The sequence below is a fragment of the Eptatretus burgeri genome, chromosome 3, assembly GCF_056783735.1.
Source record: "Eptatretus burgeri isolate ZD-2024b chromosome 3, Ebu_testis_v1, whole genome shotgun sequence".
NCBI classification, from domain to species: Eukaryota; Metazoa; Chordata; class Myxini; order Myxiniformes; family Myxinidae; genus Eptatretus; species Eptatretus burgeri.
The window spans coordinates 5,251,573-5,277,568 of record NC_140963.1 but is presented as its reverse complement, the minus strand read 5'-3'; the positions used below and the strand labels follow the sequence as shown (position 1 = coordinate 5,277,568).

The 25,996-nt window shown below is 41.5% G+C and overlaps 1 long non-coding RNA gene across 1 annotated transcript in view; it reads right to left on the bottom strand.

The window, feature by feature from the left end:
* Positions 1-5,067: 5,067 nt before the first annotated feature.
* The window catches only part of LOC147029325 (uncharacterized), a 34,913-nt gene continuing 13,984 nt past the window's right edge, over positions 5,068-25,996 (bottom strand). Inside the window, exon 3 of the long non-coding RNA XR_015055703.1 lies at positions 5,068-6,810. This is a non-coding gene — a long non-coding RNA (uncharacterized LOC147029325). The remainder of the gene's footprint in view (positions 6,811-25,996) is intronic.

Genomic DNA, 25,996 nt, shown 5'->3' with positions numbered 1-25,996 from the left:
GGATGCTCTAATGTCTAACCATATTCCACTTCGTTAAAAAAAAAAAACATTATAAAGAATGTTATTTTTTTCCTCTTGTTTAGTTCAAGGATTAACATAATTCTCATCTAAAATGCCAGAGATATAGCTTCTGAAGTAGATCAACTGGCTTGAAACTTAGTTCTTGAGACTCACCAAGGTAGTTCCGAGGTGGTGTAATCATTTTTTAAGCTGTATAATCCGAGTTTGGTTCCTGGCTCAACGATAGACTGTTCCCCTGATGCATTGCAGACATCGATATTGACATTATCACAAGAGTGCATTGAAGGCATGGCCCAAATGTAACACTGCATGAATGAGTATGCCTTCCTTTGGAAGGGATGTTAAGCCATTTGCATTCATTCACTTGTGGGTGCTAAGGAACCTGCACTATCCTTTGAAAATAAAAGACTATCGAATGCCAATAACCTAACAAAATTCCTGATTCTTGGTCAGTCTTTAAAAGGTAGCAGCCGGGAGGGGACAGCGATGTCACCACAACTGATACAAATCATGCAAGCCTGCAAGCAAATGCTGAACACGCCTGAATAAACTGGAAACTTCATAACACATTGTCGTTTTGTTGTTTCCTCAGACCTGTCACATTCACTGCCATCTTGGAAACAACCAGAATGCTTCGTGCATCTGTGAGGTCACTACACAAAGGAGTTTCCCGATATTGCCATGACTACTGCACATACTTTCAGAGATTTGCGATTCTTTAATGATTAGATCTAAAACAAACAAAGAACGTTAACCTTTAACCACCCTTATACACCCTTTCACCATCAAAATAAGATTCATGTTACTTTATATTCAAGTCAGTCACTAATTCCACTTTACCTTCAAGTGTATTTGGACATAAATAATCAAAACCAGTGCATTAATGATGCAGAAGCAAGAATGCCAGACATAGTAAAGACCATCCCAAAGTGAGAAGTCACATTGAACTAGTAATACAAATATTTTACATTTGTCAGATCAATGAAAATTACCACTTATAAGGTAGATCAGCACATTCAGGACAATATGATAGCAGTTGATACTTTTGCAGTAGTGCGATTATCAAAAATATTTTGTATTCTTAAAACAGAACGAAAAGGTGAAACTTCGAAAACATACGTTGTAAAAATGTACTCCGTGGTACCAGAAAATAGCCATTACTTGTTGAATACTGAACTTTCGCAATGACAGATGAAAGCTAACTAGGCCTTTCGCATGTGCTGAGTGTGTTGTGTGTTTTCAGTGACTCCCTTCTGCTGGTTGGGTCACTTTTAAACTGTGTTGCCAGCACCAAAAATGTAAGTAAAATTGTCTTTGAAACATAATTTTCAGCATTTAAACAAAAGATTGGCAATTTCAAAGTGGTTATCCATAATTGTTCTGATCCTGGATGCAAATCGAACTCTCAGAAATCTAGGAATGCGATAAATATCCGTGGATGAGGTGTTAAATTCATACCATTTCCTGTTAGTACAAGTGAGCAGGGACAGTGGATATAACACACACACACACACACACACACACACACACACACACACACACACACACACACACACACACACACACACACACACACACACACACACACACACACACACACACTGATAGCAAGGAAGTTTAAAGATATATATTAAAAAGTTAACAACAGGAGAAAATGATATCAGTTGTTTGAAAAAAAAACAACCCAAAATATTATACCGCAAACGAAGGAAACAAAAGCAAGATGTCACAAGTCTCTCCCCGCTACCCCCCGAGAAAGACAGACTTTAAATATTTTGGAAAGGAATCTAAGAAGACTCAAAAGAGCATGATAAGGAGGCGAATTGCATCCAAAACTTAGAAAATTAAAAACAAACACCTCATGGAAATGCTCCGAGTGATAATAATTGATGAAGGAAAAATAAATAAAAAAACTAGTAAAAATGCTAAACTTTGAAAGCATTGGCCCAGGTGGAATTCCAAACTCTTGGCTTAAGCAAATAAATGCTCTGCAGGCTACACAATCACTACGCTCGAGCATTCAACAAACTTATCCAAGTGGAGAAGGAAATGGATGAATGGCTCATAGAGGGGAATGCCTTCCTCATCCCAAAATCTGAAGAAACCCAACTACCTCACAAGTAGAGACCAATAATATTTACCAATAACACACAAACTTCTGATGGGAATCATAAGAGAAATGATGGACCACCACCTACCACAACAAGGAGTCCCAAATGCAGAAGAGAAGGGATGTAAAGGAGGAGGCGACGGAACAATAGACCACTTTCTACTAAACAAGAAAAAAATTGTAAAACAAGAAAAACAAAATTGTTCATAGACTGGATAGACTACAAAAAAGCTTTAGATAGTGTCCCACATTCATGGATGCCAAAATGCATTTAATTGTACAAGATCAACCACCAAAAAAAAATAAAAACATACAAGCTGACTAACATATCTTGCAAAAACTTCGTTTTGGCAAGATAATAATCAAACTGATTGAGAAAGCAAATCTTTAAGGCTAATCCAACCAAAGGCAATCTCAGTGCATTCCAAAACATCCGCAACAAGTACAGGAAAGCCAGAAAACAACATCTGCCAAAGCTCAATAATTAACCTTCAAACTCGTCTCCCTCCTCGAAACCATGTGTTGCCTTGTTAAGTCTACCTCTGGTGTATGCTCCCCTTCCATCCCTTCCCTCTCTTAAAAAGGCACCACAGCCGACTCCGCTCTTGAGAAGGCCTAATGTCTCAATTCTGTGTTTGCTTACAAATCTTGTCTCTAACTCCTCACTCTCGGTAGCCATTCTTCTATGATGTACCCAACTACTCCTGGACTTTGTGTCTTTTGCTATCTGGAAAGATACAGAAGGTTCTTTCAACCCTTAACTCTGACTCTACTACTGGACCAAATCATGTGTCCTACAAACCTGCTTTTGCACATCCTCTCTCTGCTCTCTTCACCATGTCATTTGCCCTCGGTCATCTTCCATCTGCTTGGAAATCTTCCAACATCACTGCATTATATAAAAAGGTGCATAAACTGATCCCCCTTAACTACAAACCAATCAGCTTACTTCCAATCATCAGCATGGTCATGGAATCCATCATCACATTTGATATGAAATCCTTCCTTTTCTTCAACAACCTCATCTCAGACGACTAATTTGGTTTCAGACCAGGTCACTCCACCTTGGACATGCTGCTTCTAGTCACACAACAATAGATGGAGGCCCTCAATGTCAGACATGAGATCAGGGCTCTCTCTTTGGACATATCTTGTGCTTTTGACACAGTCGGGCATCCCGCCCTGCTCTCCAAACTCTGTCTGTGGCATCCAAAGCCAACTCCACACGTCTTAGTGACTTCCTTTACTCTTGTAGCCAATGTGTGGCACTCAATGGAATCCTTTCATCTCCTCTCCTTGTCAAGGCTGGAGTGCCCCAAGTCAGTGTTCTGGGCCCAGTCCTATTCTTGATCTTCATCAATGATCTCTCTGACTCTGGAAAATCCTCCATCTACTGTATTTGCTGATGAATTCACCCTCTGCTGTAACATCCCGCATCCTTCAGACAGGCAGGCTGCAGCATTTTCCCTCTCATCAGTCCTTGAAAAAGAATCACAACACTTGGTCATAGAATATGTCTTTCAATCCTGACAAATCTCACATTCTCACGAGCTCTCTCCAAAAGCACCATTTGGCAAGCCCTCCTATCTACTTTCTTAACAATTCTCTTAAAGAAGTTCAGTCATTCAAACACCTGGTTCTCACTATCAGTCATGAACTTTCGGAGACAAACCACATTGCAAAGTTGGTCTCCAAAAACAGCTCCCAACGGGGTATCCTCCATCATATAAAGTCCTTCCTTGGAACACCTGAACTCAATAGTGTTTTCCACATTGCAAAGGTGGTCTCCTTTTCACCAACAAACTCATCTATGGGCCTATCATTACATGAACTAACCTTAACTGCAAGCATGTGTTTTTTTCCCCACCTGTGGAACTAACTAACCCATTCTCTTCAATCACATTCTTTCCTCTCGGTCTTCAAGACAGCTGTTCCCACCATCTCAAATCGTCCCCAATACAAAACAATGATCTTTTCTGTCCTCATAAACCCCACCCAAATTTCCCCACATTCAAAATTTCCAGTTTTCCCACCTGAGACTTTCCTTCTGTATCCATCTTGTCCACCACATGCATCTTCTCCTGCCCCAGCACCCCCTCCCCCCCCACCAATTCCTCCGCACAACCATTGTTTCTCTGCCTCCCTCTGTCAGTGTTTCCCCTCTCTCTCTCTGCTGTTCATTTTGTCCTGTTGTATCCTGGTTTATTCAGTGTACGACTGTTAGCTCTTCCACTTGCCTTGATTATTTACTGTATACAGAAGAAAAAAACAAAACGAAAAAAAAAAGCAATGGATCTATAGAACATCCTATTGATATTACAGCACTCGGAAGGAAAGATCGAAATACCAGAAGTGAGGATACGTTGCAGGATCCTCCAGGGTGAAAGCCTTTGCCTCTCCTGTTTTGCTGTTTCTGGACCCACGAAGCAACCGCATTAATGAGTAAGGACATGGATACACCGTAATGTCCAACACGAAAATGTCTAAAGAGATAGGGAAGGTGACACATCTGTTGCCTATGGATGAGCTAAAACTCTGTACAATACAACGAAAAATTGGTAGAACAACTGAAATTGGTGAAGTGGTACTCCAACAACATTCAAATATAATTTGGCCCAGATAAGTGTGCAAAGTGTACAATCGTACAGGGAAAATCAAAAGGCACGTGAAAGACTCCGAGCATGAGGCACAACATTATGTGGTCTGATGAGATGAAAATTGAACTCTTTTGACTGAATGCAAAGCATTATGTCTGATGGATAATGAGCACAGCTCATCACCGATATAACACCATCCCTACCGTGAAGCATGGTGAGGTGGCAGCATCATGCTATGGGAAAGCTTTTCAGCGGCAGGGACTGGGAGACTTGTATGGATTGATGGAACAATGAATGGAGCCAAATACAGGTGAAATCCTTGAGGAGAACCTGCTTCAGAGTGCAAAAGACCTTAGACTTTATTTTGACTTCAAAAGACTTTAGACAAAAGACATTAGACCTCCGGTGAAGATTTACATTCCAACAGGACAATGACCCCAAACATACAGCCAAAGCAACACTGGAATGGCTTCAGAACAAAGAACGTGAAAATCCTTGAGTGGCCCAGCCAAAGCCCAGACTTGAATCCCATTAAAATCTGTGGAAAGACTTGAAGATTGCTGTTCACTGACCAGAGGTGGCGTTAGTCATTTGGGGGCCCCATGCAAAATGCAATAATGGCCCCAGTGGGACCCCTGTTAACCTGTCAATCTGTCACGATACTAAAATATGCATTTTGACATCTGTCTGTCCGATGTCAATGTGTTCAGTCGTGACTTATGCAATCTCAACCAATTAAACTTGCCAAGAGAACTATGGGTCATCAGGCAAAGGTTGTATCGATTTAATTTGCCCTCCTTACCAGGAGTTCCAAAGGTGCGGCGATGCCAATTATCTTCGTAAATGTATACCATGTAGTGCCGATCCCGGTGGTGGTGGGAGAGGGTGTTAAGAGACAATAATAAGACAATAATTGGCAGTAATAAAAACAATAACAATAAAGTAATAAAAACAAGTAATAAAAACAATAAACAATAACAATTTCAAATTATTGTTGTGTTCAGGGGGTTTAATCCCTTCGTGGATGGATAGCCAAACAGTTCTCCCTTGAAGGCCGACAGCTGAGTTTCTCGGAGATTAATGGCACGCACAGGAAAACGGTTAAGCGCTGCACCAGGAGGGCACAAATACACGGCCACAAGCAAATTGAATTAAATAAAACATAATTTAATAAAACAGAGGTAATATTTACAAGGGACAATAATTCAGGAAAGAATAAGGAAAGAAAACTAAAGTTGAAATCGAGGCATCTCTACACATGGACTGAAATACAGAAAAGGGGAAAATGAAACAAAGAAAAAAATCACTCCTTTATCCCGGCACTTAGCTGTGTGCCAGAGATGGTCTTGAGGAAGCTTTGAATCGAGGCGCTTTGTCCTGCACGGGTCCACGTGCCCAAGAAAATGGTGCCGAACTCCACTCCCGCAGCGGGAACGTACGTGAGGTATTCGTGAGGAGTATTGAACCCCAGCTCACCAATCATCGGGTGGTCTCTTCATGCATGATCGTCCTCCCCGACCTGCTGCTTTTTAGAATGGTGCCGTCCCTCTCGGTAACATAAGTGAGGCTCCCGTTGCGTCCCCAACGAAGGGACAAAAGCCAGCGTCTTGCTCAGCATGCAAGCAAATTACTCAGCACGAACATGAGCATCGTGCCGTCTTCCTCATGCATCGAAGGAAAGCCAGCTCGTCGTGCCGAGAGGAGGGCAAAACGAGACCCTCCGTCCCAGCCATGTCTCACCGAATTACCGTTCCACTTCGATATGAGCTGCTCCCCCCCCCCTCCTCTTTGAGATGTGCTCTTTATGGCTCAGCCAAACAGCCAATGATGAGCATCCTGCCCAGCATGCCGCAAATTCACACAGCACGAGCACGAGAATCACGCAGCCTTCATTGTGCCGTGAGCAAAAGCGAGATCCTCCGTGTCCTCCTCCCTCGAACTCCAGCATTCCTCTATCCTTCACCCTCTCTCGGCACCCCCAATCATCCACCATCGGGACGTGGCCGGCTCACCCGAAACCTGGGAAGGCGGGGCCTCTGCACACTTGTAGTTGTTTTCGGGACATGTTCCGCTCCTTCACTGCTGATTTTGGAATACAAAAACATAGGGAAAAGTGACATGGGGGCAATTACATACTGGGGGAATTATCCCTAATCCCTATCTAATTAATATGCCACCACCCCCCGTGTGGTGACAAGTAACACTTAAGCTCACAGTCTCCCTACTTAATTACATCGAGATGTCTCCTCCACATCCACAGACCAAACAACTATTGTACAATCCTTTCTTTCCTCTGAAATCCCTTCATCTTCCCCCACAAACATAACATTATTTTTTGTGATTAGAATTACAGTAACCTCCTTATCTCACCACCATCCATAAACACAAACTAATGCAAAAAGCTGATCCATGGGGTGTGTGCCATTATCAATGAGCTTGTTATCGCTTGCCTAGCCAGCCATTCCTTATCAACCATTTTGTTGGAGGGCTTGCTTGAGTGTTTAAGCCACTTGGCAAGTGCTCTGCAAGCTGATTGGTAATGGAACACACCCCAGCACATGTGCTCGGCCTCGGACCCTCGTCTGGCTCTGACGTTTGTGTGATGAAAAAAGTTAATTTTGGGTGATTTTTTACACTTTTTCCCTATTGTTGAGCTATTTTCTCTTTTTAGCACCGCTGGGGTAGTTTTATTTCATCCTCGGGATAGGTGTTCTGATATTAATAACCTCAACATTCCACCGTGCTCGTGGGTTATTGCGGTGTGTTCTAATATTAATAAACTCAACATTCCGCCGTGCACATTGTTGACAATGACGATGAATGAATGAACATGATATCATGTAACGACATCTCAGTGATGTTTGTGACCAATTTTCATTCCACGTCTGGTGGGATGCGATTATATTTATAAACAGACAGTCGGAGAAAGAGGGTTGTTTTGTGATCATGCAATAAATTGTAGTTTGGATTTGTCAAACAATATCGACATGTATTAACATCAGGAATAATACTAATCGTCTTTGTTTTGATTTTTGTTATACTTGTAAACGTTGAACGTAATTATTATTTCACTTCCTTTCTCTATGAACACTAACCTCACCTCCTAATTTTGTAATAGTCCTGTCCAGTTAAACATCAGAAAAACATACTATGAATCGATTCATCACACATCACAGTGGTTTCTTTCCTTGAGATGGAGCATTCCCTTTGCACTGTGTTTATCACCAATCACAAGTTGATATGTTTTCTTGACAAAGTGAGATCCCAACCTCACCCCCCCCCTCCCCTCAAAAGATTGCGAACCACGATCGGTTATGTTGGGGGGGGGGCCTCGTCATCTCGGGGCCCCATGCAATTATACAGGACACATGCCCCTAACGCTGCATCTGTCACTGACACTCCTGATCCAACTTGACAGAGCTTGAGCAAATCTGCAAGGAAGAATGAAAGAAAAATCCCCAAATTCAGATGTGCAAAGGTGATATATATATATATATATATATATATATATATATATATATATATATATATATATATATATATATATATATATATATATACCCATGAAGACTCGAAGCTGTAATCACTGCCAAAGGCGCTTCGCCAAAGTATGAACTCAAGGATTGAATACTTTTTGATGCAAGACATTTCAACTTTTCATTATTAATTACTTTGTAAAAATTTCTAAAAACATGTTTTCACTTTGTCATTATAGGGTATTTTGTACAGGTCGGTGAAAAAAAAAGAAGTCTCAATTTTATCCATTTTAAATTCAGGCTGGAACACAACAAAATATGACAAAAGTCGAAGGGTGTGAACAAATGCTGCACACCTGAATGAACCATAAACTTCACAACACAATGCTGTTTCCCAGCACCTGTCGCATTCACCACACAGTGGTAGAACTGAAATACAACATGCATTTCACCAAATTTAAGATCATGTCCGAATGTTAAGGATGTATAACATAATATTTCCAACTAAAAGTAAGCAATATCCATATGTGGGTCTTTGAATGCAGCACAAAGCTGTGGGGTAGCATCATTGACTGAGCACAACTATGCCGTTGATGCAGTGCCCTCTGCTGGTTATGGCAGGAATTTGTAATTTAGCCAAGGTACTGGCAATAGCTCACCTCCTCTTTGTGACGGACACCGTGGTATCTTTAATGTGTATCAATTCATGCTGGCAGATGATACACCCAGTTTAACATCGATCTGATGGACGGCACACATATTGATGACTCACCCTGCCTGTGAAAGACCGGGATGACAATTTATAACGAGATCAGGATTCGAACCCAGACTAGACAGCTGAGAGGTGAGTGTGCGTACCTCTAGGACCTAGTCCATCCTGTCAGCTCTATATATACTCGACCGTAGCTTTCACTGTTGGCCTACTGTATCGGTGTATTGGTGATATTGTATCGGTTATTCGTCAATTATATTGGTAGTATACAGTATCCTAAGTCTCCTCGGCACCCTGGCACCATTGTTATTGTATAGCCACCATTGTTTTTTTCTTAAAATAAGGAATTTATGACTTTCTCTTAAAATTGCCATCATGGCTCTAGTTTTTTCACATTGGATAATGTGTTTTCTGAAGCAATCTTTGTTTTTCATCTTTGGTGTAACAATTCTCATTGAAAATGCCAGAGGTGCAGGTGTGAAAGGATGTAATAACAAACTGGAAACATATTTGGCCAAAAATTTCAAGGTTCATGAAAAAGTTAAAATAGCAAGCAGAGAATATGGACTAAAACTTGAAAATAAAAGAAATATCAACAGGCTTGAACAATTGAAATGGACAAACATGGACATAAAATAAGTGAATGAAGTGACAAACAGAATTAGTTGTGGATGGGAAGTTTCAGTGAAGGGTCAGCTTACAGAATTGAAGGAAAAAGTGACATCACTTCCCCCAATCTCAGTGGCTGTTTGAGTGAAAGTCAAGTCTGGTGTTGTCTCGTGTATCTGTCTGCATGTGTGCGTGATTTGTGTCGCAGCTACTCCATGAGCCTTAGAGCCTGTTAAAAGAAAGACATAAAAAAGATATATGAACTCTATTGCTGAGAGGTGTAGACAGGCTTGAAAGGTGGATAAACTGAGGGTTAATCCACCACCTTTCAGAACTGTGGAGGCAGACACACTGAGAAAGGATTGTGTCATTCAGAGATGATGACTCGAGTCGCAAATTTTGTGACTTGCCACTTGACCTTAAAGACTTGAGACTTAAGCTTGTAGACTTGTTGACAATGACGATGAATGAATGAACATGATATCATGTAACGACATCTCAGTGATGTGTTTGTGACTAATTTTCATTCCACGTCTTGAAGGATGTGATTATATTTATAAACAGACAGTCGCGGTTGTGCGCCAAGGGGAGCACAAACAGATCACGCCAAGCTTAGAAACGGTATGTTAGGGATAGGGTTAGGGTTAGGGTTAGGGTATTAATAACCAAACTTCCATATTCGGAGAAGAATCACCAACATTAATGACACGCAAAAGACCAAGTCTGGTCACAGTTTAGTTACCGATCGTAACCACTTTGGTCACCAAATGTAACCATTACACCACTGAGTCTGGTCAACTGGTTTGAATTAAAGCAATTAAACTTTGTAATTTTAATTTTTTCCATGTCATTTATTTTACAGATCGTCCATGAGCCAGTAGGGTTGATCGGTACCCTTCAGGGGGAATAATTCACATCATGATTTTTGGAAAGGTATCTAATCCAAGAGAGAGAAAATATTTGATAGCATTGCATTGATGGTAGCTGTTTGTGTGTTATCACAATTTATATGCCTACCGTTAAAAAAACTTTTGTGCAAAATGGTGTAACAATTTGTGTAATTGTAAAAATGGTGTAACAGTACAAGGTAAGACATCCTACTTCAACTTAACTTTTTTTTTAACAGTCAAACATTAACATTGAAATTTGTCTCACCTTTTGCTGGGATCATTTGTTTCTCAACAAAAAGTGCTAAACATGCCTAGGTTGAATGGTATGTCATTGGTGACACATATATCAGTGTATTTCCTGTGTGATAAATCATACCGCCTTTAGAAAAGTATCTGTCTATAATTTACTGTGGAAAGTAAATAAAAGTTCTGGAACAACATAATTATGTGGGTGTTTAGCAAATTTATTAAGAAATCCAAAAATCTAAATTTCTTTTTCGTATGTTGTATATTAAGATCAGTATAGTGACAATGTTACCCCCCCTCCCCCCCCCAAAAAAAATGAAAAAAATACCTAATTTGGACGGATTTATGTAGTTTGGCCAATGTCATGATATTTTCCCTGTTGTTATTGAAGGATACTTTCCAAGAATCAAACAAAGGTAAATGATAGCATGTTCATGAACAAGATTAATTTTTTTTCCCTGTAATTTCTCAAAAAATACAGAATTTCAGGGATTTAGATACTCAATAATGCACATATGAAGGTATCAAACACCTGTATTACACAATATAAACTAATAAGACAGCAGCAAGATGGTTAATCATGTGCAATCTGATGAATGAGTCAAAGGTGAAAATGAAACACAATCTTCTGTTGTCAGGCATAAAATTACAGAATAGAAACACAAATGTGGTATTCCACACTAACAAGGCCATTACCGAGGCCCCATGTGTTGCTGATAAACATATTGTCTTATAAACCAAAGACGGGTCCTTTATAGTTTCTAAGACATCTCTGATCATATGCACCGATTGAAAGTAATATAAAATGTTCAAGATGAACTTAAAAATCATAATCATTATCCAGTTCTTCAATATCCTCATGTAAACTTTCCCCATCGTCTGACTCATGGATGCCTGGTTCTCACGGTCTGGCAGTCTGCACATATCAGTGCATTTCAGTCCGTTTGACAAACACACACATTTTGGTCATGAAGACTTCCTTTTACAATTGCAGGCAAATAACATGAGCTATGTGCCTAACAATTTTCAAGAAGATATAGCCTATAATAAGAGAGAACCATTAGTTTTAAATAGAATGTCTTCTTCTGTCTTGCACCGGTTTCAGAAAAGTTTATTTTGGGATGGGGTTATTAAACGGCTAATAACACACAAAAGGCTACAACCAATGCAATGTTATCACAGTTTCTGACTGTAGAGATGTACACCCTGCCAAAAATTATGATGAGCATTATTCCCCTCGGATGGCACCAGTGGCCAAAAATTACCGGGCCTGGCTCGTGGCCTTAGAGTACATGTGCACCAAAAATCATCAAGCTCATATAAACAACCAGTTCATGACTATAAATAAACATGATAAACCTTTTGAGTATTAAAGACTTACATGAAACCAAGGTCCATGATAATGACATTACGATGTGACACTTGACTTGAGACTTGACCTCAAGGACTTGAGACTTGACTTGAGACTTGCCCTCAAGGACTTGAGACTTGACTTGAGACTTGCCCTCAAGGACTTGAGACTTGACTTGAGACTTGCCCTCAAGGGCTTGAGACTTGACTTGAGACTTGCCCTCAAGGGCTTGAGACTTGACTTGAGACTTGCCCTCAAGGGCTTGAGACTTGACTTGAGACTTGCCCTCAAGGGCTTGAGACTTGACTTGAAACTTGCCCTCAAGGACTTGAGACTTGACTTGAGACTTGCCCTCAAGGACGTGAGACTTGACTTGAGACTTGTTAACATCTCTGGTGTCATTACTTGTGTAATTAATGTTTTACTCACTGACAAGGCTGGCAGGAAGATGCAAAGGTAGCACACTCCCCTTTGAGCTGTTGAATCCATCCGTGTTTGATTCTCGACCAGATTATAAACAGTTAGTCTGGTGTTTCACAGGCAGGACATGGTGATAAATTAATGTGCTCCATCCTTCAGATAGATCTTGAGCTGGGTGTCCTGCCCAATCGTATCAATCGGTATGCTAAAAATAATAGTGTTTTTCCATGAAGAGTATGTGAGTTATCACCACCAGGATCAGAATCCAAGTTATTCACCCAATGAGTAGGAGGAGCTCCATCAGTGATGATGCAATGACCAGAACAAATTATACTTTTCTACAGGTGACAGTTTCATTCTTAAAAGTATTGAAAAAAACGTTTTCTTTCAAAATATATGTGGGGTTGATCTGCCAAAACGAATGCAAACAAGGTAGGGATAGTCACAACAGAACATCATGTGCCACCATCCTGACATCTTGTGTTGAATAATGGTTGTTCCCTGTCCGTGCTGTCCATTCTCTGTCCAATTGCAATGATAGTGTCTGTCGATTGTTACCGTTTATGAATTTGACCAGTGAGATGTAAAACAGTTACAAAACACACACACACACACACACACACACACACACACACACACACACACACACACACACACACACACACACACACACACACACACACACACACACACACACACACACACACACACACACACACAAACACACGCGCGCACAGTATCGGCTGTTCCTAAAATCTATAATCTATCCTTACTATAATTCATGGAACGGTGTTTGTGGGATTGTAACTTACGAAATCTAAAGATTTCGTAAGTATATTGATGACTTCCGTCCTCTGTGTGTTTGTTTGTTTGTGTGTTTGTTTGTTTGTTTGTTTGTAGGCACGATAACTCGAGAACGGAAGAACCTACCAATGTCAAATTACACCACGTGATTCAGGAGGGTGATGGCTAGATTTTGGTCGAAATCGGTCAAAGGTCAAGGTCACAGTGAGGTCAAACATAATTCCGTAAATTCATGTGGAGAAATGGAGTATTTTTTCTTCGTTCGACGTTACGAGTTCATTTTAACTTCGATTTTAATTTTGTCTTTGGTTTTTGCGTTCGTTTAGGACGCTTAAAACTCGGTTGTCAAAATTCTGGTAAAATTCGGATGTTTTGGAGACGTTTTAAGATTGTATAAAAAATATTTCACTCGTCGCGTCACGGCTCGTCACGTGGTGCAGCGCGCTCGAGCAGAGGCGTCGTTGAATCACGTAAAGGTTTTGCGTGTGCGCGCTGACAGTGTTTTCGATAAAGATGGTGTTTAAAAGTCATTTTTTATCCCAATAAAGGTTATCGTCACATGCCTGACTCGCTAAGCCGTCAGATTATGTAAAGATTGTTGGTGGATGGCCGAATATTACGGTTTTGTGTCTTTAATAAAATAATACTAAATAATTGCGTGGAGAAATGGAGATTTTTGCTTCGGTCGACGTTACAATTTTTTATGGTTTGGTACAGAATCATCGTAGAAACTTTTGGTTTGCTTCGCTACCTTCTCGAGAGACAGCTTTTATGAGACAAGGTCAGAGGTCAAGTTGACGATTTCGTAAGTACCAGTCTATGACTGCTTGTTTGTTAGTTTGTTGGGCTACTCCTCCTATAGTTCTGGGCCAATTACATCAAGACTTGCTACAGAGGATCAGCATGACCCCAACTAATGTATAGGGGTGTTTTTGTTTTTTTGTTTTTCTTTGCCGGTAATCTTGGGGGGAGGGGGGGGGGATACAAATTTTCTATGTTGATGTATATCGTGTAGCGCTGCCTACAGGTGGGAGAGGGAATTACAAGTCTCCACCATTTACATCCTGAGTTCCTGAATTCAAATCCTGCTTGGCTGTTGAATTAATACCAGGTGGGATTGACTCAGCCGGTCATCCTTCCAAGGTTGGCAAAAATGAGTTCCAGCTTGCGGTATCCTGCGTCGGAGAGGCGACCCATCCAGGATTGTGTCCAACAGCCAAGGAGACTGCTTAGGCAGCACCAACGCTCTTCACAGAGTATGGTCCCAATGGATGGATGGATAGGCTTATTAAAAGCTGATATTCCAAATCTGATTCCATATTTGATGATCAAAACTCATGGCCTCAATAGTTATGATGAAATCTCCAGTGAAATCAGATGAAAAGAAGAGGCAGGGGAAGGGGTCGAAGGAGGGAGCCAGGCAACGCCAGGTACCCTTACTGGTATAATATAATGAGGATTGCTGTATGCATGTATGGTAAGTTGGAGGTGATGAAAAGAAGGTTATAAGGAATCGAAGGCGGGTTTTATTAGTCTCGCCCCAAAGAGGATGCGATACTATTCCATCACCCCTGTCTGTGGGTCTGAATCTAGATATTTTCGCTTTAAAAATGCTTATCTCTGCAACCGCTTTTCCGATCGATGCAAAAACTTTAAACGTAGGAGGGACTCTTCATGGAGAATATATTATTTCTAACTGACATCATCGGTCACATGGTATCGTAGCTATATTGGATTAAAGGAAAAAAATTGGACATCATTCTCTCCAAAACCCCTCAACTATAAAAATTGAAACTTGGCATTTGTCATCAACTCCTCATGGGGTATATAGGGTGATAATGATGACGTCATCAGTGAAGTGGTATTCCAGCCATGATTCGTTGAATTGAAATACTCATCCAAAAATCTGAAACTTCATGTATCTGATCTATGACCCAATGTGAGTGAAGAATTTAATTTATGAGGTTTAAAACCCATGTCAATGAACTATGTGATACAATAAGATACGTGGATGATATGATTCTGTGGGCCATAATAGTAGCGTGTTCAGTTAACGATCATATTTGTGTTCAGAATGAATGCACGAGGCGAAACTATGCTCTCTTCTAGTGCCGTTCCAGTTTACTTCATTATATTTTTCCCAAATCTGGTAAATATGCTGTTTGAGAGCTTTCTAGTGACACAAAATACAGTATATGTACCAAAATACTGAGATAGCCGCTTATTGATGAGTAATGATTTGGAGGTTCCAAGTAAGACAACTTCAAACTTAGTGATTGTGGTGACCTTAAAGGTGGAACACATAAGGCCTTGAAGGTGGAGCAGGGTTCAGGTGTGCCAAGAAAGGACTTTGTATGACAGAGGATGCCCAGTCGGCGGCTTGCTTTGAAGGCCAATTTTGAAATGCGGTTTGTCCAAGAAAGATCAAGGATGATAGTAAGACCCAGGAGGTTGAATGATTGAAATTCCTCAAGAGGATTGTTAAGAAAGTAGATAGTAGGGTTTGCCAAACGGTTCTTTCGGAGAGAGATAGTGAGAGTGAGAGATTTGTCAGGATTGAAATATATATTCCAAGTGTTTGACAATCTTGTGATTTTGTCGAGGTCTGAAGAGAAGGGAAGAGGCTGCAGCCCACTAATCAGAGGGATGAGGGATGTCATGGCACAGAGTAGAGTCATCAGCAAATAGATAAAGAGGATTTTCCGGAGAGTCAGAAAGATTTCAACAAACGTCGTCACTTGGAAACAGTTTCCTGAAATCCTTTCCTCTTTAGGTGTTTGTTATAAAATTCTGAATCCCTCGCAGCGATTCAGCAATGTTGGGACCAAAGCGCTTTTGACACATGTGATGTCAAGCTCAATAATCACAGGAATAATCATCCATTACTCCTCCACCCTGTCTCTTCATAATTGAAAGAAGTTTGTCTGCAGCATACTAGCTAACCATAAAAGAGTGTGACACAGACTATATGACCTCCGAAGTTATCAGGCACATCGTACTGTGGTCACGTGATGAGATTCTCAAATCCATTAAATCTGATGAAATCGAAAGAGATCTTGATAAGGGAATACATTTCATCATTATTAAATCAGGAGTTCTTGGTGTATCTTGTAATTGAAAGAAGGCTGTGCTTTAATGTGCCCAGGCAATGCATCCTGTTTGATTCCACATCCTTAAGGACAAATGGTAAAGTAACAACGAGCTGATACTCGTCCCTCGTCTTTTAGGTGGCATGAGGAATCGATCTTCATAATATGAAAGACAAATCTTGAACGATTTTTAAAATATGACAAACACAAGCTAAGTTACCGAGATGGTTGTCATGGCAACATAATTAGGCAAATCACAGCCATGATATAACCAAGTTGAGATAACGACATGAGGAATAGATATCTGTAATATGAAAGCTGAATGTTAAACGGTTTTTGAAATATCACGAACCCAAAAGTACAGGAACAGATGATCGGTCAGTTGGACGGAGCTCATTTTAATGTCATGACTTCGACCTTGTCGGAGGGGCCTTGGACAATAAATTAAATGTCTACAAATGTTAAAAGTGTGAAAAATAGCATCATGTCATTAAAAGTTCATTTAGGTGTAGACAATATATGTCCTGTTAGTGTTAAACCAAGATAAAAATAAAAATGACCGTTTTTACAGCCATTTTTCCCTGCTGTGCAGGGGTTTGGCTTTTTCTTGAGGCAATGTTTTATAGCCGGATGCCCTTCCTGACGCCAACCCTGGTCGCCTCTTACGACACACAGGGATATGGTACACCTATTCTAACCGGGGCATACACCGGGACCAGTACACTGGCACTCATTTCGCCGACCTCGGAAGGATGACAGGCTGAGTCAACCCCCTGGTGTTAATTCAGCAGCCAACGGGGCTTGAACTCAGGACCCTTGGATCCCAAGCCACCATCCTAACCACTAAGCCAACACCAGGCTTCAGTGTTAAACCAAGAGCAAGATTCAAATCTTGCATTTCAATCTGACTCAGTTTCATCATGTGACAAGAAGACGAAGCACTGAGCAATATGGAGCCTTTCCGTGTACATATATTACACTATATTACACTAGATCTCAGAATGAATGATGACCGGTGGTGGCAAACAATTCTGTCTGTCTCTCTGTCTCTCTCCATCCATATCTATAGCAACGTCATAATCTGGGTTCGCATTCCAGCAAGAGAACCAGGTCTGCAGTGATGTTGTAATCTACATATGCATCCCAACCACGTGATCTGTGACGTCACAATCAGAGGGGACATCGTAGCAAGCATCGGATCACATGCCAAATAATTGGTCACATGACCTGCCCATTGTTCTCATGACTATATAAAGCTTGGAAGAGGGAAAGAGGAGTCACTTCGTGTCGAGCTCTTTTGCTCGATGAACCTTTCCAGGACTCGGGGATTGATGGGCTGGTGGCTTTGCAAGCCATCCTGGTATCTTCACACCCTTCTTGTGTGAGGGCTGAAATAGAGCTTTTATCTTTTCTTTCATTTAAAACTGACTTTTAAATATCTTCTTTTCATTAAAAGTTTTCTTGCTTGTTTTCAGCTAAACTTTGTTCTATTAGTGTTCTGATAATTTACAATACCAGTGCGTGCCCGTACGTGCAAAAAAAAAAAACCACTTTCAAACCGCGTGCCAGAAACAACAACCACACAGGCCGTTCCTTCGCTCTCATAAACGACGACTGGATTGGGGCATTGTGTTTATCTATAAATGCACATAAGAAATCGAGAAATTATTAGAATACAGTAAGTCATCACTATCCGGAAGTGGTGCGTGCCTGTACGGAATGTTCACATGCATTCCACGAATTATCGCTTGCATTGAAGTATCAACTGTTGTGATACACACAGAGAGTTAATTAAAATCGAGGTACCCCTGGGAGCCGCAGGGTAGCAGAAGAATGTATGATAGTGGGTCATACGCTGGATGCATGGCGTCTATTGTCTGTAAACCTCCTCCTCTGAGGTGAACACCGACTGCCAGCCTTCCAAACTGCTCTGTTGTCATTGCCCCTGGAGCAATGAGAGCCACATCGCTGTCTGGTGAGGGAAGGTTGACGGTAACATGATGAAGGTCTCGGTGCCGCGTGCGACCTGTTAACACAATTTTCAGTTCATTGGCGCTATCATTATGAACCACATACTCAATGGCTGATTTGAATTGCTGGACGTATGGGTTGCACTCATGAATCGCCAGTTGTGCTCTTAGCAAAAACTGTTCATTCAGGCTACTGCTCGAGGTGTGGGCATGCCGATAATCCAGCTCATGGGCTGGATCGTGAAAGTAGATCTGAGCAAAGCATGGGGTACAACCCAGATCAGCAAGAGGAGCACCAATGTAATGGTAAACCTTACCTTGTATGCGCACTCCAGGATTGAAGCCAGGCATACCTATGTCTAGGACACCGATACTTGCCATTGCCAGCGCGTTGTTGTACTGTTTCGCGTGCTTTACAAAGTCCTGGTTCAGGAAAAGGTTTTTAATAGCATCTGGAGGTTGTGATGGAATTGAACCGGGTTTTGGATTCGTAGAATCATGCTTAAGGTCGATCTTGCCATGGTTAGAGCAAAATCCTCTTCTCTCCTCGTTCCACACAAAAGCATCACAATGTGAGCATTTAGTGCATTGAAATAATGAGGTCCTGCTCAAAGCATGCCTGTACTCAACATGAAGTTCCTCTCAAAATAAATCGGTATCATCGTATCGAGCAAGGTTGCGATTCTCACCGTGAGCCTGCTCTAGTCTCGCACGGTGTAGGTCCTGATGGCGCAGGGCATCCCTTACTGGCCGGTCTTCTCACTGGTGAGGGATTTCTTCTGCACGACGCCTTGCCTCGTGTTCAGTGTTGTCTGCCAAGCGAGCAGCTCGTTCTTCATCCGTTTCAGCTGCACGATGCCTTGTCAAGCGCGTAGCATCGCGTCACGTGTCAAGCGAGCAGCTCGTTCCTCATCCGTTTCAGCTGCACGACGCCTTGTCGTTGACCGGTGTTACCTCAATTATCATTGGAGTGAGCTTATTGGACACCGCTACAGCAACTCCTTGGGCATGGTAACCATCAGAGTGACCAGACCAATATGAGGTGTAACCACCCACCATGATCTCACTGCAATCCGGTCTCTGAACCTCAGAGAGTGCTGCAATGCCGATGTCCAAATGCTTGAGCTCAGATGATAACAGACAGGTGATCATCCTCTCTTAAGGGGGTGTCACAGCTTGACGTTTTAGCCAGCGTATGGCAAGGTATCAAAATGTATTTAAAACGTTGGCGTACGCTGAACTATTGATGTTTTTTTTAAGTTTTGGGCATATAATAACGTGTTGGACGTATGCATAACGTATTAGTAACGTACACAGAACGTTTCAATCACATATAGATAACTTATACCAACGAATGCTGAGCGTGTTGTCCGCGTTCACAACCTATGCCCAACGATAGTCTAACTTATGCATAGCGCACGGCAGCGTATCGCCGACGATCACGTGGCGTTGGCTATTCATAAGCTGCGGCTCGCCGATTCAAATCATAACCGCACTAGACATCGAAGTGTGAAGCCGCTGTCACACCTTGACGTTTTAGCCAGCGTATGCCGACGTATGAAAAATTTGCCAAACCATGCTGGCACACGTCGCATCCGTTATGGGTAAGTTTTGTTTACGTTAAGAGCACGCTGGCATACGTCGTAGTACGCTGGCATACGTCGTCATACGCCGAGAAATTTTCAGCATGTTAAAAATGTCTCGACGTACTCGGCGTATGACACGTTCCGCATACGTTGTCATAAGTTGTAGGCACGTTACGCGATCGTTGACATATCGACACACGTTACTTGTACGTTACTCATAAGTCGAAACACGTCGACGTAATGGTTAGCGTCAGTGTTCCAGACTCCCTGATTTTTTTTTTTTCCTTTCTTCGGTATGACGGTGATGATGACACTTCGATTTCTAGTGCGGTTATGATTTAAATCGTTGAGCGGCAGCCTATTAATTATATTTTTTCATAACCGCACCGGAAATCGAAGTGTCAACATCACCGTCACGCTGAAGAAAAAATAAAAAAAATAAAAAAATAAAAAAATAAAAAAAAAACAGGGAGTCTGGAACACTGACGCTAACCATTACATTGACGTGTTTCGACTTATGAGTAACTTGCAAGTAACATGTGCCGACATGTGTCAACGATCGCGTAACGTGCCTACAACACGTTACTCGTAGGTTAGAAATAAGTTTCAGGTATGCTAAACATTGCCTCGACGTGTTTCGACTTATGAGTAACTTACAAGTAACGTGTGTCGACGTGTGTCAACGATCGCGTAACGTGCCTACAACTCATGGCCAAGCATATGCGGAATGTGTGAGTCATACGCTGGCACACGTCGAAAAATTTCAAGCATGGAAAATTTATCTAACACCTCGGCGTACTACGATGTATGCCAGCGTACTACAAAAAAAAGCCAGCATACTACGACGCATGCCAGCGTGCTCTTAACGTATACAAAGTTACCCATAACGTATTCGAAGTGTGCCAGTGTTTTAGCCAAATTTTGCATAGGTCAGGCATATGCTGGCTAAATCGTCAAGGTGTGACAGGGCCTTTCGGGATAGGACATTCCTGGTACTCACCCGAAGGGATTGCCTCAGGTAAACCCAAGGAGACCGCCGTCTGGTGGACAACACCTCAGCACCACTCCGACACACTCTCCCACAATCTGACCCGGGAATGTTACTCCGTAGTTTCCCTCTTATCATCAAAGATTGGGGGTCCCAAAGGCTTTGCCCCAATCCCATCTTACATTGAGCTTCCCTGCGAAGGGAAGCTGCATAGGAGGTACTCCCACGGAGTGGGTTTCGGATTTTTTTTATGCTTCGAGAATGTTTTGCGGAATGAACGGTTTTACGGGGGCCGGAGTGCAAATCCTGCCACCAACCTCCGAATAAGAAGTAACCCAAATGCAGGAGGACGTCCGCAGACACAGTTGGACACTGGATATGGATGGCAATTGGCTTAAAAGGAGCAACTCTGCCCTTTGGCAAGTTTTGTTTTTAATTCTGCTGGGTGTCCAGATCCAAACACCCTCCTCACCAGGAAACCTGGTGGGCGAGACAGTTTAGTCGCCGACAACCCGACCATGGAACAGGTTAGTACAGGTTTACATGATACCTGTAGCAAGTGACAGATCTGATCTGGCCTGACCTGACAAAAGGTTGATTGCTTGTGTTGTCAGGGCAAAATCATCTGCATCAGCAAACTTTCTGGAAGTGGTGTAAGGCATGTTGTTCACATATTATATATTGAAGAGCATTGGAGCTAAGACAGAAGCTTGGTGAAGACTATCATTCAGGGTCCTCATGGAGCTTATTTTGCTCTCTGAATAGCAATCAAAGATATAGGTTTCACTAAGCTTATTTGCTTAGTGAACCTATATCTTTGATTACTATGCATCGAAGAAAGGGCACACATTGTGGCTTGGCAACGGAAAAGTCTGGCAGCTTTCAGCAGAAGACCATGTCGCCATACTGTATTACATGCTGATGAAAGGCCAATTGGTGCAACACCTATCTTGAGTGCACGTTGGTAGCCAGCCTTATTGTGGATAGTAAGTGCAAGTACTTGATCAAAACAGCTCCTACCAGGTCTGAAGGAAGCTTGTTCCTTGTGAAGGTTGGGCTCTTCCGAGAGAGAGAGAGAGAGAGAGAGAGAGAGAGAGAGAGAGAGAGAGAGAGAGAGAGAGAGAGAGAGAGAGAGAGAGAGAGAGAGAGAGAGAGAGAGAGAGAGAGAGAGAGAGAGAGAGAGAGAGAGAGAGAGAGAGAGAGAGAGAGAGAGAGAGAGAGAGAGAGAGAGAGAGAGAGAGAGAGAGAGAGAGAGAGAGAGAGAGAGAGAGAGAGAGAGAGAGAGAGAGACACAGAGACACAGAGAGAGAGAGAGAGAGAGAGAGAGAGAGAGACAGAGAGACAGAGACAGAAACAGAGACAGAAACAGAGACAGACAGAGACAGAGACAGAGACAGAGACAGAGAGACAGAGAGACAGAGAAAGAGACAGAGAGACAGAGAGACAGAGAGACAGAGAGACAGAGAGACAGAGAGACAGAGAGACAGAGAGACAGAGAGACAGAGAGACAGAGAGACAGACACAGAGACACAGAGACACAGAGACACAGAGACACAGAGACACAGAGACACAGAGACACAGAGACACAGAGACACAGAGACACAGAGACACAGAGACACAGAGACACAGAGACACAGAGACACAGAGACACAGAGAGAGAGAGAGAGAGAGAGAGAGAGAGAGACAGAGACACAGAGAGACAGAGAGACAGAGAGACAGAGAGACAGAGAGACAGAGAGACAGAGAGACAGAGAGAGAGAGAGAGAGAGAGAGAGAGAGAGAGAGAGAGAGAGAGAGAGAGAGAGAGAGAGAGAGAGAGATTGATTGGCCAAAAGGACACACTCAAACAACTGAGATGTTGTATGTTGCAGATGTATGGGCCGATAGCTAGATGGGTCAGCAGCAGGTTTCCCTGGCTTAAGGATGGCAATAACTTTGGCCTCTCTCAAAGTTGATGGTATAACTCCAGTTGCATGGATGTTAATGAAGAGAGAAGCCAAGCAGTCATGTCCATGACATTACAAGTTCTTCAAGAATTCAGGATAGATGCCATAAATTCCTGTTGCTTTCCTTGTTTTGGTTTCAATGTTAGTCCTGGTGTAGGGGGAAGAAACCAGGGATGTTGGAGATGATGAAATGGTCTTGGAGAGTTTCTTACAGACTTCACGGCAAACCTTCTTAGTTGAGGCAACTTTGGAGTTGAGGAGCAGCCTCAAAGCAACAGCATTAGCTGATACTTTGGGAGGTTGATGTTGAACAGGTGAAACAGCACCAAGCTGACTTATATGCCTTTCCACTTGAATGAGTGAAATCAAGCTCCTCAACAGTCTCCTGCCACCTTTGCTGTCTAGCCATGTCCAGGAATTCCAAAAGCTCAGATGCAATATCTGGATCCCAGGAAGCTTCATACTGTTGGAAGAGTTGATCAGTTTCTGCCAACCAACAATGTGTGCAGCATTTGCAAAAACCACATGAGATGTTGTTTTGGATGAATCTATCTGGATCTTGCAGAAGCTGATATAGCTATTTGGGAAAGGGTTAAGGCTGGTGATCTGCTCCTCAACTTCTTCATTTTTTGTATACTAGTGCGGGCCCATAGGTGCGGGCCGTAGGTGTGTGCCAGTATGTGCAGCCTCGGTCCTTCGCTCTCGTAAACGACGACTACATTGGGGCATTGTTTCAATTCGATCGGACCAACCGTATCATAAATGGCCATAACTTGGGAAACACCTGGGAAACATACTCAGGTCCCCAGCATCAATTGTGACGTCATATCAAACGAAGAAGAAGAAGAAGAATTGACGCCCCTCTCTCTCTCACCCCCCTCTCCCCCTAGTCTTGCCCCTCCTCTCTCCCTCTCCTCTCCCCCCTCCTCTCTCACCCCTCTCTCACTCCCCCACTCTCATCCCCCCTCTCACCCCCTCCTCTCCCCCTCTCATGAATTGTAACACCCCCTCTCTCTCTCACCCCCCCTCTTGCCACCCGCCTCTCTCCCCCCCCTCTCTCGCCCCTCTCTCGCCCCTCTCTCGCCCCTCTCTCTGTAAATGTATTCACAAATGTCTACCAAGCACAACAATTAATTCAAGTCTTGGGTAAAAACAGCTTTCAAACCCTTGGGAAACAGCTCTTTCCCTTGGGAAAATTCAAACCTTGGGATTAATTAATAATTTGAACAATGAATTCAAACCTTGGGAAAAAACAGTGTTCAAACCTTGGGAAACACTTGGAAAACAGCTGAAACGGATGAAGAACGATGGCAAACCGTGAAAAGGCACATACTCAGGTCCCCAGCGTCGATTGTGATGTCATACCAAACGAAGAAGAAGAATTGTGACGTCAATCGTGCAAAAAAATAAATAAATAAATATTAATTGACGTCATTTGTGATGTCATAGTACCGTGTCTTGTCATTGGTTGACAGATAAATGGCTGTAACTTGGGAACCGCTCGTCCGATTTATATCAAACCTTGAAAAGGCACATCCGCGTGGCCCCGGCAATATTCCTAGCAAGTTTCAATCAGATCGGAACAGTGGTCATCGAGAAACGGCAGTCGCAGACAGACACACACACACACACACACACACACACACACACACACACACACACACACACACACACACACACACACACATACAGCCGGAATTATAGGTATATATATATATATATATATATATATATATATATATATATATATATATATATATATATATATATATATATATATATATATATATATATATATATATATATATATATATATATATATATATATATATATATATATATATATATATATATATATATATATATATATATATATATATATATATATATATATATATATATATATATATATATATATATATATATATATATATATATATATATATGTATGTATATATATATATATATATATATATATATATATATATATATATATATATATATGTATGTATATATATATATATATATATATATATATATATATATATATATATATATATATATATATATATATATATATATATATGTATATATGTGTATATATATATGTATATATGTATATGTATATGTATATATATATATATATATATATATATATATATATATATATATATATATATATATATATATATATATATATATATATGAGCCTGGTGTTGGCGCAGTGTTTAGGGCAGCGGCTTGGGATCCAACAGGTCCTGAGTTCAAGCCCCGTTGGGCCACTGAATTAATACACCAGGGGGTTGACTCAGCCTGTCATCCTTCCGAGGTCGGCGAAATGAGTACCAGTATACTGGGCCGGTGTATACCCCGGTTAAAATAGGTGTACCATATCCCTGTGTCGTAAGAGGCGACCAGGGTTGCGTCAGGAAGGGCATCCGGCGTAAAACATGTGCCAAATCACTATGCGGATCATATGGATGATCCGGTGTGGCGACCCCTAACGGGAGCAGCCGAAGGAAGAAGAAGAAGATATATATATATATATATATATATATATATATATATATATATATATATATATATATATAGCTACCAAAGTAGGTATACAGTAACTGTATACGTCTTTTTTTTGTATACAGTAACTGTATACGTTTTGTTATTTGTATACGCGCACGTTTTGTTTTTCATTACTGTATACCTACTTTTTCAGCCCCCTGTATAAATATGTATAGGCTCGGCTCAGGGAAGAACTATTACACTGAACAGATCTGGACATAACAGATAAAAACAGAATGCAAAGCATACTTGTTGGATTTAAAGTGACATCTCAAACCAGTTTCCTGCTTGCCTGTCTGCCGAGTTTGGATGGGCAACCTGATCTGGGTGGTCTGGGTGGTACGCTATCTCTTTCACTTCTTAATTATGGATTTCACTCAAAGATATAATGACTGAAATCTTCATATTATAACCCTCTCCTGAACGGTTCTTCTCCACCACAATAAGTCTGACATATTTGGAAAGCTCCTTGGTCTTCATGTTTGCCTTGTTGGTTGACCAAGTGAGTTGCACCTTAAAACTCCTTAGATAAGTGGGGAACATTCGTTTTTAAGTTAAACCACTGATTACCTAATTAACCATAAATAACTTCAGGAGCAAATTATTTGTTTGAAAGATTACA